Here is a 21,096-nt window from a genome sequence, read left to right as displayed (position 1 = left end):
TGATTGGCCTGATAGCTTAATGCCTTTATTCCCTTTGTTTGAGGATTACCTGGAACATCGGCAAAGTTTATATAATATAAAATCATCAGTGGTGTGTCCAGGACCTACAAGATGTATTTATTTCACAGGCAATCAGGGTTCTACAAACTTCATCACTTCAATTACCTAAATTGTTTAAGTAAAAAAAAATGTTTTTTTAAAGAGCAGCACACTAATTTATAATTTAAAGAATATGCAAATATAATTCTTATCTCCCTGTGCTTCCTTCACTAATATTTTAATTATCTTTGATTCTTCCTTTGAAGGATGAGAATTTTAGAAGTACATGCTCCTTATTTCTTTTGAGCCTTTTATCTTGCCGAAATTTTTAGAGAAAGATATTAAAAACTGTCATTATTATGTACTGTGAGCTCCCAGTGGGGAGGAGGGACACTGTTGCAGCTAATGTTGATTTAGGGGTAAAGGGGGAAATAGCTGGGATGGAGGGAATGACAGAAGACTCCTCCTCCCCCAGGAGTAGAACCCATGGTTCAAACCACTAAGCTTGGGGAGTGGTGCTGAGTGTGATCCAGACTGAGCTGGTCCATGGGGGATTCTATTTGAGTTGAGCAGGTAGAGTTGAGGGTAGGATTTCTGAGAATTTGGGTGCTCTATGTATATCCAACATGTTTATCCAACATGTCCATCTGTCCTGGGGAAGAGACTGGAAGGAACAGGGCCCCAGCCAATTGGATCAGAGCTTAGGGATGGGCCCTAGTCCCAAAGGGAGCCGGAGAGGGAATTGGAATCAGAAATCATAGCAGAGAACAGTCTGCCAGATGGACTGTATGTGGTTGCCTGTGATAGGAAGACTAGACTGCAGCTCCCACTTCTGTGGACACCCAAAGGCAGATTCATTCTTGCCAGGATCACTGGACACTGGACATGGAGCTCTTTCCAGCTCCCCCTCAATAGCAGGGAAGGCTGTGCATGCATTGCAAGCCTGGTCTTGCATCGGCTCAGAGACCAGGCTGGATGAGCCTACAGATCTTGGAACTCCTTTCTTCCTATTCCAGAAAGCTTTCTTTTCTCTCTGCCTTCTTACCTATCCACAGATATTATTGTCTTAATGTACAGTTGTCACTTTCCAGGTTACAAAGCAATTTCATACATACTGCCTCAAACAGAATCTGATACCAGCCTGAAAGATGAGTAAAGGAGGAATTACTACAGATGAGGAAATGGAAGACGAGTAAGTTGGCCAAGGTCACAGAGTAAATCCTGTTATTTTGCTCCCCACTCAATATAGTACTGCCCACATTCTGAGACAAGTTCCAAGGATGTCTACAGTAAGCTGCTGGACCAGAAAAGCCAGGATTCTGATGAGTTCCATGTTGGGCACTGGGAGCCTTACCTGGGTGAGTTCCCTGGGCCCTTGCTTCTTGGGTCTGTAGTCCCCTAACTGGGCTTTTCCAACCTGTGATATCTGTTTCTGGAATGTACCTGCCTAGGCTCATCAGGCCCACCTGCTCCTCTCTCTGTTGAATGATGCTCCTGGATTTGGACCTAGATCCTCACAATTTGTCTGCAAAGCCTATACCTGTCTCTCTTGTGTAAGGAAGTGGTAGACTAGTTATCTCTAGATCCTTTAGGGCTAAGGGCCTGGAGGAGCAAGCACTGGGGTAATAAATATTTCTTGCTTCACATTTTATTCCCTTTCGTGAGGAATTTCTCGTGTATCTGTTTTGGTGATTTAAAGATTATGTCTCTTTTATAGATGGTCGTCTTGCTGTTATGATGATCTCCAAGAGTCTTTGCTGTTTGTGGGGTGTGGAAGTAAATGTCCATGCCACACACACGAGTGCTAACGGGTGGCAATTAATTCATTTAAAGTCACAAACAAGTCATAGATGAGACAGAAAGAGGCTCTAAATCTCTTTCCTCCTAAACTCTGTCTTTCTCTAAAATGACAGGCAACACTGGAGAGCCTGGATTCCTCTTCTGTTCAGTGGGGACAAAGGGCTAGTTATAAATCTGCAGTAAAAAAATGCCGAGATAATGATCAAAAGAGACATGGTGCTACCAATCATTTTTTTCACATCGTTTGGTCTCCTTCCTAACATCTAAAGCAAATGCTCAGAGAAGACACTAAAGGTGGGGAGGTCACAGTTTAGAGTTTTACCAAATGCTCAGCATCACCGCCTTTACCCTCCCACTGCCAAGTTCCAAAGGTACTTAGAACTCTGGCTCTCTGGACTTGGCTAGAGGTCCAGGATGGGCCTCAGACAGGGATGCTAGTCATGAAATAAGTAAACACATCCATGCAGTAGCCTGAGCACTGGCTGCAGGGGGTCTCAGGGGCTTGTGGCTTTTTGGTTGTGTTTGAAAGTGGACCAGACAGGCTTTGACGTGGGAAAAGATGATACTCTCCTTATCACTTTATGTCTTAGGTTGGGTACCCTAGAAGCTGGGCCCCAGGTGAGGATTCAGATAGATATAACTTGGTAGGGCAAGGCTCTAGGAGAAAGGGAATGAGGGAAGCAGAATGAGACGGAGGACGGAGCTAAGCCAGGATGTCAGCCCCACTACAGCCTAGCTTCGATCTGATCCCAAAGGAGTATGGATTATATCACAGAGCTGGTCTCACCTTGAGACAGGGCTGTAGCCGTTTGACCACATCAAGCAGACATTGGTCGACTGCCCTGAATAGAGGTGATGGTGTAATCTCCAGGACAAGGGGCTCCAATGCAGTGGAAGTCAATTCTCCAGAGACAGGGCCAGCTGTGAGCCCTTCACAGCTATCCAGGAGGGGCACCAACGAAGTCCACCTAGTACACGGGTCTGAATGGTGATCATCACGGGCCATTTAGCAGAGCTGAGGCCAAAGAAATACCGATCATATTTTGGCTTCCTGGTATTAGATTAAGCAGGTTATATTGGGAGACTGATCTAGGTTTGGTGAGTCCTGAAGCTTATTACAATTTAGGGAGTCTTCTCCCAGAAAAAGACACAAAATGACTTCAAAATTAGGTTCACAGCCTGTGCAGGTGGTAGTAATGAAGGATAGTTGGAAGAAAGACAGGCAGGGACAAGGGGTCCCTGCCCTAAGAAGAAACCACCCCTGAAAGGATTTTACACCCACCCGGGAAGGACCCTCCACCCTTTCCCATGTGATAGGTAGATGACAAAAACCTAATTGGATGACAGGCGCATGGAGGGTTAAATCAGATTAAAAGAGCCCGCCAACAAGCTCATAAACATCCCCCCCACCCCCCCAGACTTAGAAACCCTTTGGCAACCCTCTCAGATCCCCTTCCTCTTCAGGAGCTCTGTACTATCATTCAATAAACTTTGCTTTGCTGCCCACCACTATTCATCTGGTCTACCTCTTCATTCTTCAAAGCGGTGTGACCAAGAACCACGGGCACCAAAAGAAAAGAAATCCTGCAACAGTAGGTCCTGAAACTAAAGCTTTGTTAGTCCCATCCATCTCTGGGTGTTTTGGCTCCTTTGTGCAGAAGAGAAGGCGGAGGATCACAGTTGAAGTGAAATTGCCCAAGGACATCAATCAAGGAAGTAGCTGGAGCTGGAGCCCTCTCCTTTGGGTTCATGGTCCAGAGCCTGCTCTGTGATAACACCAGTCAAGCCCACAGCAGAGGGCTGCGGGCAGGGTCAGGAGATAACAAATGAGAACATGCTTTGTAAGCTTTCCCTGAAGGGTCATGTGGCTATAAGGCATTATGATTCAATGGGCAATTGATCTGGGAGATGGGATGTTGTCAACTTGAATAATTTGTTCAAAGGATATATATTCTCTCCTGGGTTTTCCACAGTGGCTTGCTAGGTTTGTACAACAGCAAATATCTCTGGCTTGATTCAAAGTTGCAAGCTCCCCAAATTGGCATGAGTAATAAATTGATAAATCTCCCAGGCTTGTGGCTACTTGCCTAAGCATGAAAACAGAACACAGAAGCTTTATCGTAGAAAACAAGAGAATTCCTCCTTATCACTGTACCAGGATGAATAGTTGATAAACACTCAACGGTTCTTAAGAGACCAGGTTGAGGAGATAAGAGAAGTAAGAAGTGGTCTCCGGAATTTATGGTGCAGAGCAATAATAGAGTAGGTTCCTAAAAACGTTTTCTCTGTCCAAAAACTATTGCCAATGGTCACAGCTAACTCTAGATCCTAGATGTACCAGTTTATGCCCAGTGAGTTTTTCTTCACCCAAGTTTCATCAGCAATGGGTCAGAAGGGCCCACCAATGAAAATAACTGGGGGTCAATAAACTGGGATTATGTTGAGCCCAACCTAGCTCATTTGCATTATAAGGTCTATGGAGAATAAAGGCATGAGGGCTTGAGAGTTGCCCCTCTTCTATTTATATCACTGGCCTGCCCACCTTGCATGAGTAGAAATTACTAGTAGCATGCTCTTTCTCCATCATCTCCTAGCCTTTCTCGGTTTTCATACAGCAAGATCATTTCTTTTAAGTGTGTTTCAACTCCTAGGGCACTGGTGCTAGGGCTGGGCCATGTGGGTATTCCCTCTCACCACTTTGTTTATAGAGCTACTCTCTGCTTGGCCTTGGAGAAGGTTCTTTAGGACCATGAAGGGTGGGTAGAGGTGGAAGAATGGGTGTGGGTGGGGGCTGATGGGTAGGATGAAGCACAGAGGTGAGGAAACTGGGTTGTCAAAATCCTGGGATTTTAGGATCTTGTGGCTTTGAGATGCAACTTTCATTGCTTCAGTATACTGAAGATAAACTCCTTGAAATAGAAGTGAGCCATTCGCTGAGGCCGGTATGCGAGCCAGAGAGGGAACCACATCTTTGGAACTTCCCTAACTTTTTTGCATCCCAGAATTCTAGGTCAAGGGCTGCAAACAACAGTTACTTGGGTGTTACATTTAGCGATGTATTTGACGATTTACTTAGAGAAACAATAACCCAATAAAGCCAATTGTAAGGAACTCCTAAATTAGAATGTGTGTTGTTTAGACCTTTGTCTGTGGCATGTGACACTGCTTGCTACAGCCAAAAAGGAACAAAGAAGAAAACCAAATTGATTTCCGCTTTCCCTCAGAACAGAAAATGCACAAACATGGGATACGAGTTAGAAGGTCTGGACTTTCTGTGCTAACTTTCTAACGTTGGCCAAGATCAATAAAATGGAAACCACTCTCATCAGTAAAATGGAAGGGACAATCGGAGTTACCATATCTGAAAAGAGAGAGGGTATGAGGATTGTGATTAGAAATTTTTTGAAGTGTAAGAGAAAAAATAGTTTCTGTTGGAAATAATAGGACTTAAGGTGACACCATGGGCATGACCCTTCCATTGTCCCCACATTTCCATTTCTAACACCAATCCCACTGAAACAGGTCATGTGGCCACAATGCCCATCCCACGAGCTCGTCTCCTCTCAGCACTCTTTGGATAGTAGTGAAAGAAGTTGCAGCCAGTGTTTATTGAGCATGTGCAAGGAGCTTTATCAATATGTGTTAAGTGCTTTATCTCATTTATTTCTCACTATAAGCCTTTGTGGTATCATCATTTTTTAGATGTGGGAACTCAGGGGTTAAGTCACTTGCCCAAGATTACACAGCTGACAGAAATATAGTTCTTTCACTTCACTTTCTCTAAGTGTTCTTCTCATTCACTCTAACTCAGATCATCCTTTTGCTGTTGCTGTTAATTTGGTCTTCTGGTCTTTTTCTGAGGTTTCCACCTTAGCTGCCTGTTAATTTCACTGGCATATCTACAAACTCAAATGGATCTAGTGAGGTAAATCCTATTAGGTTGCATACTCTATGAGAAGAAGGAATTGTGCCTGTCGTGTTCATGGCTGTATCCTCTGACACATGGTAGGTACTCTATCCATATTTGTCATATGAATTATTTGTTATTAAAAAAGAATGGTATGTCCAAAGGGATTTGCTTTTGGGCTGAGGTCAGGCTTCTTGAAGCTCTGGGTCTGGGATGATGGTTCCTGGGAGGTATTCTCTGGGATTTGAGGGTCTGGGCAGGCAGATCCCCCCAGGGCAGCCCCAATAGAACTACAGATGTAGGATTCATCCAGAATATATGTCTGGGTTCTGAAGACTGTTTGCAAGAATGCACGCAAATATCATAAGGTGGTATAATTGTTCAAGAGATGGATGTATGTCTGTGGTCTTAAGGCCAGAATGAAATTTCTCCTGAGAATCCTCATAAAGAAAGTCTTGCATGATGGTTATACCATGTTTTCAATGACATCCATGTAAGAGACACCATGGAGATATCCTATGGCTCTTTCCTATGGCTAAGCTCAGTAGAGGCGGATGGTAGTTTCCAGAAGTGCAATGAGAAGTCGTCAGGCCCAACCCTTGAATGCCACAGAAGAGGCAGCCCTCCCCCTGTTTTACTCATCTGGTCTCCCTAGCTGATTCCATGTCAGGGGTTTGCCCTCTGGGAGCAGTTGGACACCCTGGGGAGACTTCACTCTTGGATTTTTCTAAAGGCAGCACTAGAAATTTAAACACACGCTTTCATACACCCTGTGCCTTCTCTTTGACCCATTACTAATCCTGAAATGTGCTGGATCTAAAAGACCATTTCACTTGAAGGGAGCCAAAATAAGGAACAATAATACTTGCTTTCTAAATAAGACGATAGAAAAAATGCAAAACAACCCAGCAACCCAGCCAACCAGTTTGCTGCTGGTGCTCTTTGTTTTGATGCAAATTTAAGACAAACCCTACCTAGTAAAGAAAAAGGGGCAGGACAGGACCTGGTCCCCCAGAAAGGCAAGTTTGCATTCTCTCCCACGTGCTTGGCTAATGCCGAAGGGTTTTGGAAAAGCCACTTACTCAAAATTAACACAAAATTTTCCAGCCCTTGGGGAGTCTTACAATTTCCTTTGGAGCGGCAAAATAAATTTCAGACCTTATCATTTTGTCATTTAAAGTCCCTAAATCTAGAGCCAGTGTGATTAGGGACACTGGCGAGCTGCAGGGAAGAGCTCTCTCCCAAGACCTCGCCAGTGTTCCAGTGAGCTTGCCAGTTCTGCCTGTCTGTCCGGCTAGAGATTGTGTAATGCCAACACTCCTGGGAGACTGGGGAAGCTGAAAGGGCCTGCCTGGTACTTTAACCTACCCCGCAGGTCCCCCATACAAAGAACTTCTTCATTGTCCCTCCGTAGAACCAGCTTGGACCACATCCTGCTGGATTTAAAGCTATAAACCACCCATGTACTGGCTCAGAGGTAGCTCTTTTCTCATTTGTGCAAGTCAGGACTTCTGAGCTGACTAGCGTTGTACATCCCCAGTGACCGTAGCACCTGAAGGTGTGGCCTCCGAGTACACAGTGTGGCAAACGTAGATTCCACTGAAGGCAGAGCCACTGGCTGGGGCAGGTGATGGACACCAGGATGGGATTACTGCTCCCTGAAGGAGGCGGTGGGGGAGTTGGGTAGCTCCGATTCCCCTTGGAGCAGCAGGATTACTGCTAAATTATAATCTCAGCGAGGTCCAGAAGTCCCTGCCTCGAAGAATTTATCTTTTAAATATGTCCACTGATAGGACCCTGTTTCTTGGTGAAAGCTGCTGGGCTTCAAGAGTGCCCTATTAAAATGTAATGACCTTATGGCGGGTTCTGCCTTAAACAGTTTTCTAGTAGAGACAATCAAGAGCAGGGAGGAAAAGGCTGGGGCAGGGATGGGGGGCGGGGGGAGGGCAGAGCCCCGGGTGGGCAAGGCTTAGACTGGAAGAGAGGTAGAAGAGGTTGAAAGAGAAACATTTTGTTTCCAGACTGCACTGCCTCCCATTGCCACCCGTAAGACAAAACAAGGCGTTGAGGTCCCTCTGTGTCATCAGTGGGTTGAGGACAGAGCCGGGTTGGGAAGGAAAAGGGGAGAAAGAAGAAAGGAGGAGAAGGGGAGAAAGGAAGGGTGCTTGGGTGGCTCAGTTGGTTAAGCATCTGCCTTTGGGTCATGATTCCAGGGTCCTGGGGTCGAGTCCCAAGGCTGGTTCCCCACTCAGTGGGGAGTCTGCTTCTCCCTCTGCCCCTCCCCCTGCTCTTGTGTGTGTGTGTGTGTGTGTGTGTGTGTGTGTGTGTGTAAAAAAAGGAAAGGGAGAAAGGAGAAGCCTTGGGTGGGGGCGCGGCTAGCCTCTGCCAGTGTGGGGGGTCATGCCCAGTTGTCCCCTCCAGCCATCGGCTGCTGACCGAAGGTCCATGGATGTGTCTGAAGGTGCAGGCAGTGGGGGAGAGTGGAAGGGGCACTGGCCTGGATGGCAGGAGTTCTGGTCCCTGTCCTGCAGGACCTGGCTGGGTCACCTCTGGGGTTTCTTAAACACAACAGGAGGGGTTGGTAGAACGGAACAGTTCTTGAGTGGTGAGTTGGTGATGATGGGACAGCCCTGCGATTCCACCACCAGTGGGGAGCAACACCCTGCCCAGAAGACGTCCTGATGAACCCAAGGGAGCAGCTGACTGTAGAGGTCTTGGTCGCCCCAGTTCCCACCCAGGGGCCTCACTGTTGGCAGAAAGTTTATAGGAGAAGTGCTTGGAGACGCTGCTACTCTTAATTCTTTTCTTTAACCTTGAGATAAGAGCGCCTTTGAGTCTCAAGCAAGTCTCAAGTTATGTAACTCACTTTTAATAAAACTCCCTGACTGCTTTATATTCAGCCTTTTAGCTGCCCTGGTTTGAGGCTTTCATTGAATAGGTGGCCTTGTATTTATGCTAAGTGTTTTGTCTTTGTCTTTCAGATCTTGACAGGATAGAACATTGGTTTGTTTAGTAAACACTGAGGCCACTCTACCACCACCCAGCTATTTGGCGCATGGCCTGGGGCAGCCCTGGGAAAGCTTCCCTCTGAGCACAGGGCTTCAGGGGAACGAGCCCCAACCAAGGCAGATCTGCCTCCTTCCTGAACCCATAGCCCCTCAGAGAACGGGACAGTTTTGTTCTTGTCTGTAGAGCCAATCCCAGGGACAAGCTGCGGTCATCGGCTACTCCTTAGAGTGGTAGTCCCAGGTGCTCTGTCCACAGTGGGTCCCTTCCTCCAGCTGTAGTCCTTTTAATGAGCTTTTTGCTAAGTTTTGTTTAGCGTAAGTGCCGTGCTCCATCTTGCCCTGGAGAGGGCGCTCTCCGCGGGAGCAGGGTGCCCACAGGTGCGCTTTGTATCGGGTAGGTGCACACCCATGCAACCAGTAACCACATGCTGACCACCCGGTGCTTCCTGGGCCCTGGGCATGCTGGGGTAGATGTGTACATAAATTAAAAAAAAAAAAAAGGCTTAGAGCTATGTTGGCAAAACTAGAAGTTTCCTCAAACCCTCATGTTCTCTCCTGCTAAGCATTTGGGAGGTTGCCATCCCCTGATTCACTACTTAATGTGCTAGATCCCTGGGATGGGGCAAGGGAATGCAGGAGATGAATAAGACCTGTTCTCAAGGAATCCACTAGGCCAGTTTGTCGGGGGGCGGGGGGTGAGAACAGATGTGGAAATGAGTAACTCTGATTACAGTGAGGTTGGGGTCTTCAGAGAGTGAGGCATTCAGGGTCATGGAAGCAGTAATTGGAGGAGGAGGACGAGAGGGCTCCAATTTTATAGAGTATGAGTGCAGCAAGGGTTTGACAGGAGAAGAGGGGGAAAAGCATTCAGGCACGAGGAACAGTATGTGTAAAAATATGGAGCCAAGAGAGGATTTGCTGGTTTCCAGAACAGGAACGAGTTGCTGCAACTTTATTACAGGTGCGGGGAAGGTAGGGAAGGCAGAAGAGGGAGAAGACTTGGAGAAGCCATGGGGGATGAGGCTGAGAAGGTTAGCTGTGAACAGATTGTAGAAAGCCTGGCCCCAAGGCCTAGTAAGGCAAAGAGAAGTAAGTAGGGCAGCCCATAGAAATGTTGGTCTCAGGCTTCCTGCGCTGGTTGAGACGCTGAGTAGTCAAAAGGAGGCATATTTACAAACCTCTGGGTCCTGACTTGTTGCTGAAGCTCTGATTCTAGAAATTTGCAATAGCATTTGGACACATTCAGGGGTTGGGGCTTGTCTGGGAGACCTTTTAAAGAAAAAGAATACCAAATTGGATTACAAGAATGCTGGAGTTCCTCCCAGGGTCTTGGAAGAGTCTTGTACGAGTGGGGCACTGTGACATTCACCCTTCACCAGCCTCAAAGCGAATCCATCTCTGGAGCCTGAGTGGTGTTTATCTGAAATACTCCAAGTCTGAAGTAAGGCCCGATTTTATGATTTCACAGCTAGTTCCCTGGGAGAAAAGTCTTTTGCTGCCAGGTCTTTCTCTACTATACACGAGTCTTGGTCCTGTGCCCTCTTTTCTACCTGCACCCTTTCCCTAAGTGACCAGCTTCTAGCACAATCCATGATGTCTTCTGGGCTCGGGCCCCCACCTGCCTTTCAGGCCACCTCTCCTCTCTTTCCCTGCTCTAGCCACAGGGGCTCTCTGTCTCTTCTCACATATGTGAGGCTCCCTCCCATCTCAGCACCCTTGCCTTGGCCCATCTGGGTCCCCTCTGCCCCCAGAGCCTCCTCTTCACTTTCAGGACACAGCTTCAATGGCCTCCCCTCAGGGAGGCTGTCCCTGGTCGTCCAACCTAATGAAACCTCCTAGTCACTCTCTATTGCACTGCTTTGCTTTCTTTTCTTCATAGCACTTTTTAACTAACCAAACTCACTCATTTATTTATTATTAGTTTCAGGTATGCAACGTAGTGATTCCACAATGCATTACTATATGTATACTCTATGTATACTATACATTACTCAGTGCTCACCATGATAAGTGTAGTCGCCATCTGTCACCGTACCACATTAGGACAATATTATTGACCATCAAAGTCATCTTATTTTTCATTTGGCCTTTTACTATCTGTAAAAATGTCTCCTCACCACATAAGCTGGTTGAGCGCTGGGACCTCTTTGTCTTGCTTGCTGTGCTTTATCCTCAGCCCCTGGACATTCGACTTTAAAACAACAGAGTTTACTGACAGCACTCTTACACAATTATCATCCTTTGCATTTGGGTAGCACTTTCTAGTTTCCAAAAAACTTTACATACGTAGTCTCACTTTTACCTCAAAGCAACCTGATGACGTAAGTAGGAGAGGGATTGTTATCTCATCTTAAACACAAGGTAATTGAAATTTAGAGGGGTGGAATGACTTGTTAGAATTTTCCAGCTAATAAGTGACAGCCCCAGTCCCCTCCCACCCAGACCAACTCTCTTTTCATTTTGGCTCATATTTTGCTAAGACTTGTTTCTTCTGTTCCTCAGAGCAAGGGAATCCATCCACATAAGGATTGAGAAAGCACCTGTCCCCGTCCCTCTGAGAGCTTGGCTTCCACATAAAGATTTATGGCAGACAGTCTAAGATTCACCTGTGGGCTGAGCAGAGAATGAGAATGATAATGATTTCCTTTGGACAATAACAACCCATTCCCTATGTGCAGCAGAATTTTGTTACCTATCATGAAAATTGAAAGGGACTTGAATTTTCGTTTTGATTTAATGTCGAAACCATCAACTGCTGGGCAATTACACATATTTTACCCTTAAAGGCAAACCCATTAGCTGGTGATTGAAGAACGAAAGCCAAACTTGCTATTTTTAAAAAGAGAGGTATGACAAGTAATGTTTTTCTAAAATTGTCTAGAGAATCAGTAACAGAACAGGGAGTTCAGAAACTTGAAATTCCTGGTCCCAGTCAAAGACTGCTGGAAGTAAATTTCTAAAACGCTTCTGGGCTTCAATTCTCCATTAGTAGAGATCTTTAGAAAATGTTTATGCGTTTAAAATACTCGATGTGACCCTTGTATGGATTTTTTAATTGACAGATTATATAGAAATGTGTGCAAATCACAAAGAGCTCAGTGAATTTGCACAAAGTGAACACTCATGTGATCACCTCCCAGATCAAGAAATAAATCATGATCAGCCCCCCAGAGTCCTCCTCTTGCCTGTCATTCCAATAACGACCCTTCCTGAACAAAGGAAACCACTATCTTGAGTTCTACCACAATAGATTAGTTTTATCTGCTTTTGAACTTTATACAAATAGAATCCTATTGTATGTAGTTGTCCTTTTTTTTTTTTGGTCTGGCTTTTTCTGCTCCACATTGTGTTGGTAAGACTCATCCATATTGTTGGGTATAGTTATGGTTTGTTTATTCCCATGGCTCTTTAATAACTTATTGCCTGAATATGCTATATATCTATTCTGCTACTGATGGCCATTCGGGTTGTTTCCAGTTTGGGGAATATTATGAATAGTGCAGCTATGACCATTTTTATATATGTCTTTTGGTGAAAATATATGTGGATTTCAGTTGGGTGTAAATCCAGAAGTAAAATTTCTGGATCATAGGATATACTTATATTTACAGATACTGCCAAAGAATTTTCCAAAGTGGTTTTAGTAATTTCTTCTTCCATCATTGATGTATGACAGGCCCAGTTGCTCTACATTCTTTTCAACACTTGACATTATCTATCTACTCGTTTTAGCTGTGCTGGAATGCGACCAATGATGGATTTTAATTTATTAAATTATACCAAATTAAATTAGTTATAATTTAATAAATGTATTTGTGGAATGGTACCTAAGAAACCCGAGATTAGGTAAACATTAGATCAATTTTGATGCTCAGTTATATTCTTATGTTGCTCTCTAATTCCTTCGTATATGTAGCTTCAGCCTACCCAACAAGATGGCAAGCTTCTTGAAGTCAAGGGCTTTGTCATAAACTTCTTTCACATTTGTTGTAGCCCTTAGTACAGTGCTGGGCACAGAGTAGTTCTGATTGAATTTGGTTGAACTGAATAATGGAGGCAAACCCACCAAGGTCTATGCAGTATCTCTCTGTTCCCAGTTCCTTGCCTAATCACTGTTTTCAGGCACTTCCTAGGGTGATGAAAGGATCAGAGAGGAGTTCTAGAAAATCTCCAATTCCTTGATTTTCTACCGGAGCCTACATTCCAGGTGCTTTAAAACTCTTTAGGTAGAATGAGCCCTTCTGTTTTCAACAGGATTTTCCTGAGGCATGTACCTTAGGCCACCAGAAAGTAGAACAGACAGAAGACTGTCTTACCCTGCGTTATCAGGAGGAAGCATTGTTTGTGTCCTTCCGTGCTTGAAGGGGTGCTTTGGACTCAAAATGTCTGGTCTGATTACGCTAGCCTAATTTCCGTGTAGCTGCAACCAGTTTGATAGAAATTTCTCCAAAGGCCACAGTAATCTCTATGATACTTAGTTCCCTGTTTTGCTGATTTTTTTTTTATCTGTCCTGATTTTTAAGAACTATTTCTGTCATCTCATCAGCTAAAGAATCTGTACTCAATTGTCCACTTCAACATGCAGCTGTATCATGCTATGCACATTTTTGTTCATACTGAATGTTGGCTATTTCTGGACTGAGATCCTGAGACGTTAAGTTAGTACATTTTTACCGTTCTGATTTAGTTTGGAATTAGGCACTTACTGAAAATAATTGGTAGAACTATCCCTCCATTCCCATCCCTGGCCCTCCAGTTTTGGACTCTGACATTTAGCAAGGAAGATAGGTTTTAACAGATGTGGTCATTAGATAGGAATTAAAGAAGGAAGAAAATGGACCTTGAGAAACATGTATAGAATGCTGACAAAACAGAGCCGGTTTTCAGAGTCCATTTGGGCCACCTGCTATCAGACCTATCAAGGTAAGCGCATGTGTGTGTGTGTATGTGTGTGTGCACGAGTACCTGTGTGTCTGTGTGTCTGTGTGTAGGGGATGGTGGAAGAAATGAGAAATCCCTGAAAAGAATATTGTGGTAAGATCCCAAAAGCATATCAGTTAGTAATTGTATACAGTCACTAATGGGAACAGGCTTGTTCTGCAAGCTGAAATCATGATCAGTAGGTAATCAGATCTAGTGTGCTGGGGCCTTCCCCGACACGGTGATTGTTGTAGACTAGACCAGAACACAATAGTATGTTTGATTCTTTCCTCTTTCTCTCCTATCAGGACTGGCCAGCTTCCCAAGATTTGTGGGGAGAGGGAGGAGGGCTGTGAGTTTCAGAATGTTTCTCCATGGGGGATGGGCCTCATGGCTCAGCCCTTCTCAGAGATCATATGTCTCCTATCATGTGTGTAACACATGTATGTCTCTTCCTTCATATATGCATTTGCTTTTCAATCTCAGATTGAACTGGCTATGACTTATCAAATTCAGGCACATTAGGCAAGTCCATGTGTAGTTTTGATTAGGTAGCCAGGGGCCATAAACTTGGGATGGATCAAACAGGCAGATGAATATGAAATGGAGTCTGTAGCAAGCTGGAGAATCTACTTCCCTTCCAAAGGGGGATCACTAGTCAGCTTCAGACAATAGTCACTACGTGACCCCATGGTCAGATCTGATTTTTTGAGAAAAATCCAGAAATCCAGATTTTTAAAGATGTGATTTCTTGATTTTTAAGTGTTTGTAATTAATTTAGAAATTTTAAAAACCACTTTATAGGCTAACTATGTGAGGACAAAATAAAACTAATCTGTAGGTCCTCATTTGGCTCCCAACCCTGGGCCTCCAGGTTAAATTGACTTTCTGCAGAGAAAAATCCAACTTATTGAAGTTACTTTAACTTATGGGAGACTATGTTATAAGGATATGTGTGACAATAAGATAAACAGGATTTTCAACTATGCAGTAAAGCCTCATAGAAACCCAGGACCTCTATTAAACAACCCAGGTCAAGGGATGAACAGGAACAACATCTAACTGGTACTTACTGAGTATTGGAAAGTCCTTTATCACCATCAGTGGTACAACTTATGCTTCTCAATTGGTTTCAACATAAGCTGCCTATGACTCACATTAATTTTTTTGGTACTTGTAGAATTCTTGACTGGGTCTCAGGGCTTCCAGGCTTGCTCCTAGCCTGTCTGTGAAGGGTCCTCATTACTTCAGTTATGCCCAAATTTAGGGGTAGAGGGTGGAAGAGTCATTATCCTTGTGTCAAGTGGATTGTCGGAACAGGAGCAGCAGCTGGTGGGTCAGGGTATGTTTGGAAATCGTGTTCCTCTCTAAGACAAACAATATGGCGGCCTCTCCATCAGCCATTCCTCCCTTCTTCCTTACTAACAATATCTCAATTTGTTCAGATATCAGGCAACTTATGTGCTTCAGGGAAAGCTGATTTCAACCCAAAGCAGGGTGGATCTTGATTACATCGAACCAATCACAGCAAGGCCATTTTCCTCGTCAAAGTTTAGGAATTGTCATGAGTAGCAATTTTGAGCAGTGAGATTGCAAGAAAGTTTAAAGAAAGCTTAAAATTAAATTAAAATTTAAAAAACTAAATTAAAACGTAAAATTCCCTCTGAATAAAAGAGATTCAAGGCAAGAAATAGACCCTCTTTTGTTCACACTGTGGCATCTCTACGGAGCACTTACAACTTTGGCAGCCAGTTTGCAACTGTAGAGGATAAATGTGAGGACAAGGGTCAAGATTTTGGTTGGAGGAAGGAAGAGCAGAGGAAGGAGAAGTAGAAAATTGGAAAACACATTGCACATCTTAATGATGTCATTGAACAGTGAGCTTATCAACCCTGAAACCATTTTACCTTTGAACTTACTGTTACATGAGATACTACATTCTCCTTTTTGTTGCTGATGTTCCTGGTTGGGTTTTCTGTTATTTTCAGCTTAAAGCATCCTAATGTATTATCAGTTATATTTCCACTTGAAGTAATGAAATAGCCTAGCTTTCCCTTCAAGATTAAATTGTGTCCTCAAAAAAAGTGTTTACTAGAAGCTGCCTATGAGCTTATTGCCCTTTGGGACGTCTGGGTGGCTCAGTCGGTTAAGCGTCTGCCTTCGGCTCAGGTCATGATCCCAGGGTCCTGGGATTGAGTCCCACATCGGGCTCTTTGCTCAGCAGGGAGCCTGCTTTTCCCTCTGCCTGCCGTTTCCCCCTGCTTGTTCTCTCTCTCTGTCTCTCTGTCTCTGACAAATAAACACATTACTTAAAATCTTTAAAAAAATAAATAAATAAAAAATAAATGTTGCCCTTAATGCTCCAGTCCATGTTGGAGGAACCTGCTAAAGACTTGCAGATGTGATCAGAGATCTCACTGGCAGGAGAGAAGAGCTATCTTGAAAACCTGTGGTGGATTGGTAGCTTGTGCCTAATACCATATCCTAATACTGTATATACCCCAGGTATGCTACCTGGGGAACCAGGCACAGTCTTAGATTTAAAATACTCATATTCATTGAACTGCAAATGATCTAATTTTCAAAGGATCTATTGAGCCTAGAAAGTTGTGATCACTATCTACAAGCCTAGTGTAGACCCCCTGAGGCACAGTCTACTAGATCCCTGCCTCTCTCACTACAGAGCCCACACTCCTCTCAGGGTGTTTCCCCAACAGCACTCCCAAGTCTCTCCTCTACTGAAATACTTGATGCTACTGTATATTTCCCTCCCACCTTTGTTGTCTGTATGCTTCTCCCCTTCCCTGCCACCCAAGAGGGAATAGCTGGCCAGTTTGCTTTAGCAGATGCTGGGGAAAATAGAATAGAAACCAAGGTCATCTTATTCTTCATTTCCTTGCTGTGGGATTTGGGAGCACCATCTTTTGGTGAGCAGATGCAGATTCCCCGGAATCATATGTGACACTAATACATTCATTTATTCTCTTTTTTGGGGTTCCTGAATTTTTGTTGCTGAATTTCTCTTTCCTCCTTTCTGCCCCACAAAGGGCAGTTCTTTGATTGTCAGCCTTTTCTTACCTTCCTAAACTGAACTTCCTCTTAGCTTCTTCTGCCCTTTCTCGACTGCTCACAACTAGCTCCTTTATCCCCAAATATCTCTTTTCCTTTTTTTTTCCCCACCAGAGACCTGTTATTTTCCTTCCAACCTTCCTGGAGCATCTATGTGTACACCTGGAATTTCAGCGGTTTCCTAGAGCTCTCCTGTCTTAATTTTGGGAAGTTGCCATGTCTTAATCTGTGCATAATGTTTAGCCTCACCCCTAGAATGACCACTAGCGCCTCGGTTCTCACATAAGCATGATGAAAGATGTTAAAATTGCTCTGAAAATAGTTTTCCTTGTTAAGGTATTAGACTGAAAGATTTTGTGTTCTTCTATACAACTACAACATTTATGGTGAGACATAACCTGCTTATCTTGTCAAGAACAAGTCCCCTACCTACCGTCATGATGAACTTCCCTTAGTGTTTCTTCATTGCATTTGACAAATCCTGTCACTCACCATCATTCAGGATGAACTAAAAGAAAACATGAATGTGGGGCACCTGGGTGGCTCAGTCATTAAGCGTCTGCCTTCGGCTCAGGTCATGATCCCAGGGTCCTGGGATCGAGCCCTGCATCGGGCTCCCTGCTCTGCAGGAAGCCTGTTTCTCCCTCTCCCACTCCCCCTGCTTGTGTTCCCTCTCTTGCTGTGTCTCTCTCTGTCAAATAAATAAATAAAGTCTTAAAAAAAAAAAAGAAAACATGAATGTATGTGAGGACAGAGTTCCAATTTGGAATGTAGGGTGTTGCTGGTCTTGACCTTCAGATTTAAATATACCCATGGTATAAAAATGCTGTTTTCCGGATAGATATGCACATTTTTGGTTCTACATACTTAAAATAAGAACAGGAGGAAAATATTTAACCCATGCTGAAATTCCTAAGTATTTTTTAACATCTGTTATAGGGCAATTTTATCTTCCTGAGTGAGGGCCAAAATACAGCTAGTGAAGACAATATTTTTCCTTCAAGTCCCTTTCGGCTTTGCACCCATTTTTATCACCAATGTGCATTGTTTTGTGCTGGGTTGGTCAAATATCCAGTGCCCTTGCAGGGAGGACAAGTAAGATTAGTGAAGAGTTGGGCCTGAGAAGTGAGCGGCAGAGCAGAGGCACAACATCTAGAAGGTGCTGCAGACACTGGTTAGAGAGGAGAGACCAGAAACGGAGGAGTTGGCTTCATGAGACTTTGAGGCATTCCCAACAAGAGGCGAGAGGAAGAAACTGCAACATCTTTGAGAATCTTCAGGTACGAGCAGAACTGCTTGGAACAAAGCATGGCAGGGCTGGTCGGAGGTTGATCTCACTGCCTCTGTATGGGATCTTAGCTGCGGTGCCCACTGGACCAGAGGCTCCAGGAGCATCAGCAGTCTGCATGCTTGGCACGGGTCCTAGCTCTCTCCATGGGCGCTGCCCGCACCAGCAAGGAGATGGCTTTGTCCTTAAGAACTCGGAGGAAAGTAGATGCTGATGGGAGGGCTGCTGGAGGAGATGGCACAGCTGGGCAGAGAAGTACAATTGAGCATGAATACTTGCTCGAGAGGAAGCCAACCAACCAGCCTGGAAGTGATAGTGGTATGTTGCACCCCCTTCCGTTTTATGGAAATGAAGGTGCATGATGGATAAATACATTTTCAAGCGATCCTGTCACAGAGTCAGAATTGCAATCTGGACCCTGCAGTGCTCCAGTTTCTGGATTATCTGTAGCAAGTGTGATTACTTCTAAGGATGAATTTCCATAGATCAAAGTATGTTGTGCTGGGAGTGAGCATACCTTTAAGATGCTCCAGAGGCTTCTGGCATGGAGCAGAGAACATGGGCATGAGCCTGGGTATGAGATTAGAGCATACTTGGTCTCTGCCAGGGTGGCCTAGTGTAGTTGCCACAGAATAGTAATGGCTGACGCGCGGCGCTTCTCCAGCAACAGGTGACTCTCTCCTGAAGCAGTGTGAGCTCTGCATTTGAGAAGCGAACCACACTACATAGACTGGAGCAGCAATCCCTTTATCTTCTGAGATCTGCCACTGATGTCACGCAGTGACAAGGAAGGGACTCATGGTGGGAGATATTCAGGCCAACCCCAAGGAGGTATTGGTATTATACACCTAGAGTCCTCAAGCTGCTACGGGTAAGCAGAACTCAGCCGTTCCAAGTGTGCACTCCCGAGTTCTACCTGTGAGTTCAAAGCCCAGCTCTACTATCTTATAAACTGGGTAGCTTTGGGCAAATTAAAAATTTAATTTCTCTTGGCTTCAGGCTTCTTAGTGTAAAATGGACATAGTAGTAGTACCTCTGTTTTAGAGATATTGTGAAGCTTAACTGAAAAAAAGTGATATAAATGTATTATTATGGTAACATGAATTACCGGACATATATAAGAACCTGATAGATATTGTTAATAAGTCTTGGTAGAGGATTGCAGGGATCTTCCCCTGTGATTTGAAAATCTGACTCTGGTATCTTAGGTTCCATTGTTTTCTACTCCCTCCTAGAACAATAGTTAAAGGAACAGGGTTGCAGACGGAGTGGAAAGCTTACTCAGGTGGCCATCTGGCAAGGGCAGGGGGCCTGGGATACGTGCCCGTGTCCCAATGCTCTTGTGTGGGGGTGTTGCTGGGCTCTGCTGTGAGGCCACTTGGCTAGTCTGGTCCCGGGGGCATCTTGCACTTGACTCCGCCGTTGGAGTTGACCTGCCTGGACTTTGTTCTCGGTGCGTCCAGGACCCAGTGCTCTTTTTTGCTGATTCAGGTCACCTTGGTGTGGCATACCTGTCTGAGTTGCACCTACAACCTTCATCTGATTCCTGGTTTAGGTTGAACACTGTACTCATGGCATGCCCTCTGGTTCCCAACCCAGCTGCCTTCCCAGTCCTTCATGGGATATATGGTGACCACCAGGTCTCAGCCAAGGGGGAGGCTCAGAGGGATAACCAAGGCCCATTGCCACCTAACCCCCATGCACCACTATTTTTAATCTACAGTGAGCATTTCTTAAAGGAGCAAGCCCACTCTATGCAGCTGTTCCCTCCCCAAGTTCCAACAGGGGAGGGGCCAAAACCTCCGCGGCTTCCTGTAATGGCTGCAGTCTCTTAAACTTCAATTTCCTGAATTCAAGCCCTAAAGGAGCAAACCAGAACATAGGTACCCTTTGTCTCTCTGGTCCTTGTTCTTAGACTCAAAGGTGATATGTAAAAAAAAAAAAAAAAGCTCCAACAGTAGGAGAGTAGAAGGAAAATAATGTTTGGGAAGTATGGAAAAAATGGTCTAGGGGGAATCCTTCCAATCACTAGATGCGTACAATTGTAAAAAGAAGATTTTGACCCCATCAGTAACGATTAGAAATGGAATTTCTCTTGGGGCACCTGGGTAGCTTAGTCGGTTGGGCGTCTGACTCTTGGTTTCCGCTCAGGTCATGACCTCAGGGTTGTGAGCTGGAGCCCCGCATTGGGCTCTGCACTGGGCATGGAGCCTGCTTGAGATTCTCTTTCCCTCTGCCACTCCCCCACCAAAAAGAAAAAAAAGGAAAGAAATGGAATTTCTCTCCTGTCAAGAATCTACTGCAAAATGCAGCATACGCAATTATAAATGCTGCATGCATTTCAAGTCAGAGTATTTGAGATTAGTCGCTGAAAAGATAACTTGATATGCCCTGAAATCTGACACTCCTGCACAAAATACCTGACAGGGATCTCCCCAAATTTGACAATAATCCTCAAAATTCACATGACATCAATAAGAAAATATTAAAAGCTGACGGAGACTTTTAAAAACTCAATAAATAAGAACTTTATTAACTATGCTAGAAGAAAAACTAATTTGTCTTTCCATTTTCTTTTCAGAAAATGATATCCCCAGATTGGTATACTGTGAAGAGCCAATCGAAGACTGAACAGCCAAAACTTCAGAAAAATAGTTTTAGAAAGATATGTCATAAAGTGAATTAATAAAAATATTATTTTTCTGTATGTTTGTGGTATGTGTTAGCTTTATAAAATTTGTGATTTCTCATTCTAAATAAGTATGTACTTTTACATCTAATTTTGGTTCAGAATTTTTTTTTTTTCTGAAAGAGGTTCCCCAAATTTGTGGATGGCTTAGGCCCCACAAATCCTGGATCTGCTCCTGATGGGTGCTGCATGACCAACAGTCTAATTTACAATGACCACAATGGATATTTGGGCACGCCTGTGGGAACGTGTCCTGCAAGTGCATGCCATTTAACATTCGTATCACTGTTAAATAAAACAAAATGGCAACAACAAAAAATTAAGATCCACTGTTCTACAGCAGAGGCAAACAAGCGACTTTACTGGAGTGATTACG

At 44.3% G+C, this 21,096-nt stretch overlaps 1 long non-coding RNA gene across 2 annotated transcripts in view; it reads left to right on the top strand.

The window, feature by feature from the left end:
- Positions 1-20,738, top strand: part of LOC118528223 (uncharacterized) — a 60,062-nt gene extending 39,324 nt beyond the window's left edge. For both annotated transcript variants that reach the window (XR_013442164.1, XR_013442163.1), the window contains 2 exons: positions 1,289-1,397; positions 20,613-20,738. This is a non-coding gene — a long non-coding RNA (uncharacterized LOC118528223). The remainder of the gene's footprint in view (positions 1-1,288; positions 1,398-20,612) is intronic.
- The last annotated feature ends 358 nt before the right edge of the window (positions 20,739-21,096 follow it).

This window comes from Halichoerus grypus, chromosome 10, assembly GCF_964656455.1.
Source record: "Halichoerus grypus chromosome 10, mHalGry1.hap1.1, whole genome shotgun sequence".
NCBI classification, from domain to species: Eukaryota; Metazoa; Chordata; class Mammalia; order Carnivora; family Phocidae; genus Halichoerus; species Halichoerus grypus.
The sequence above is the reverse complement of the archived record's forward strand: the minus strand, read 5'-3'. Positions and strand labels throughout refer to the sequence as shown.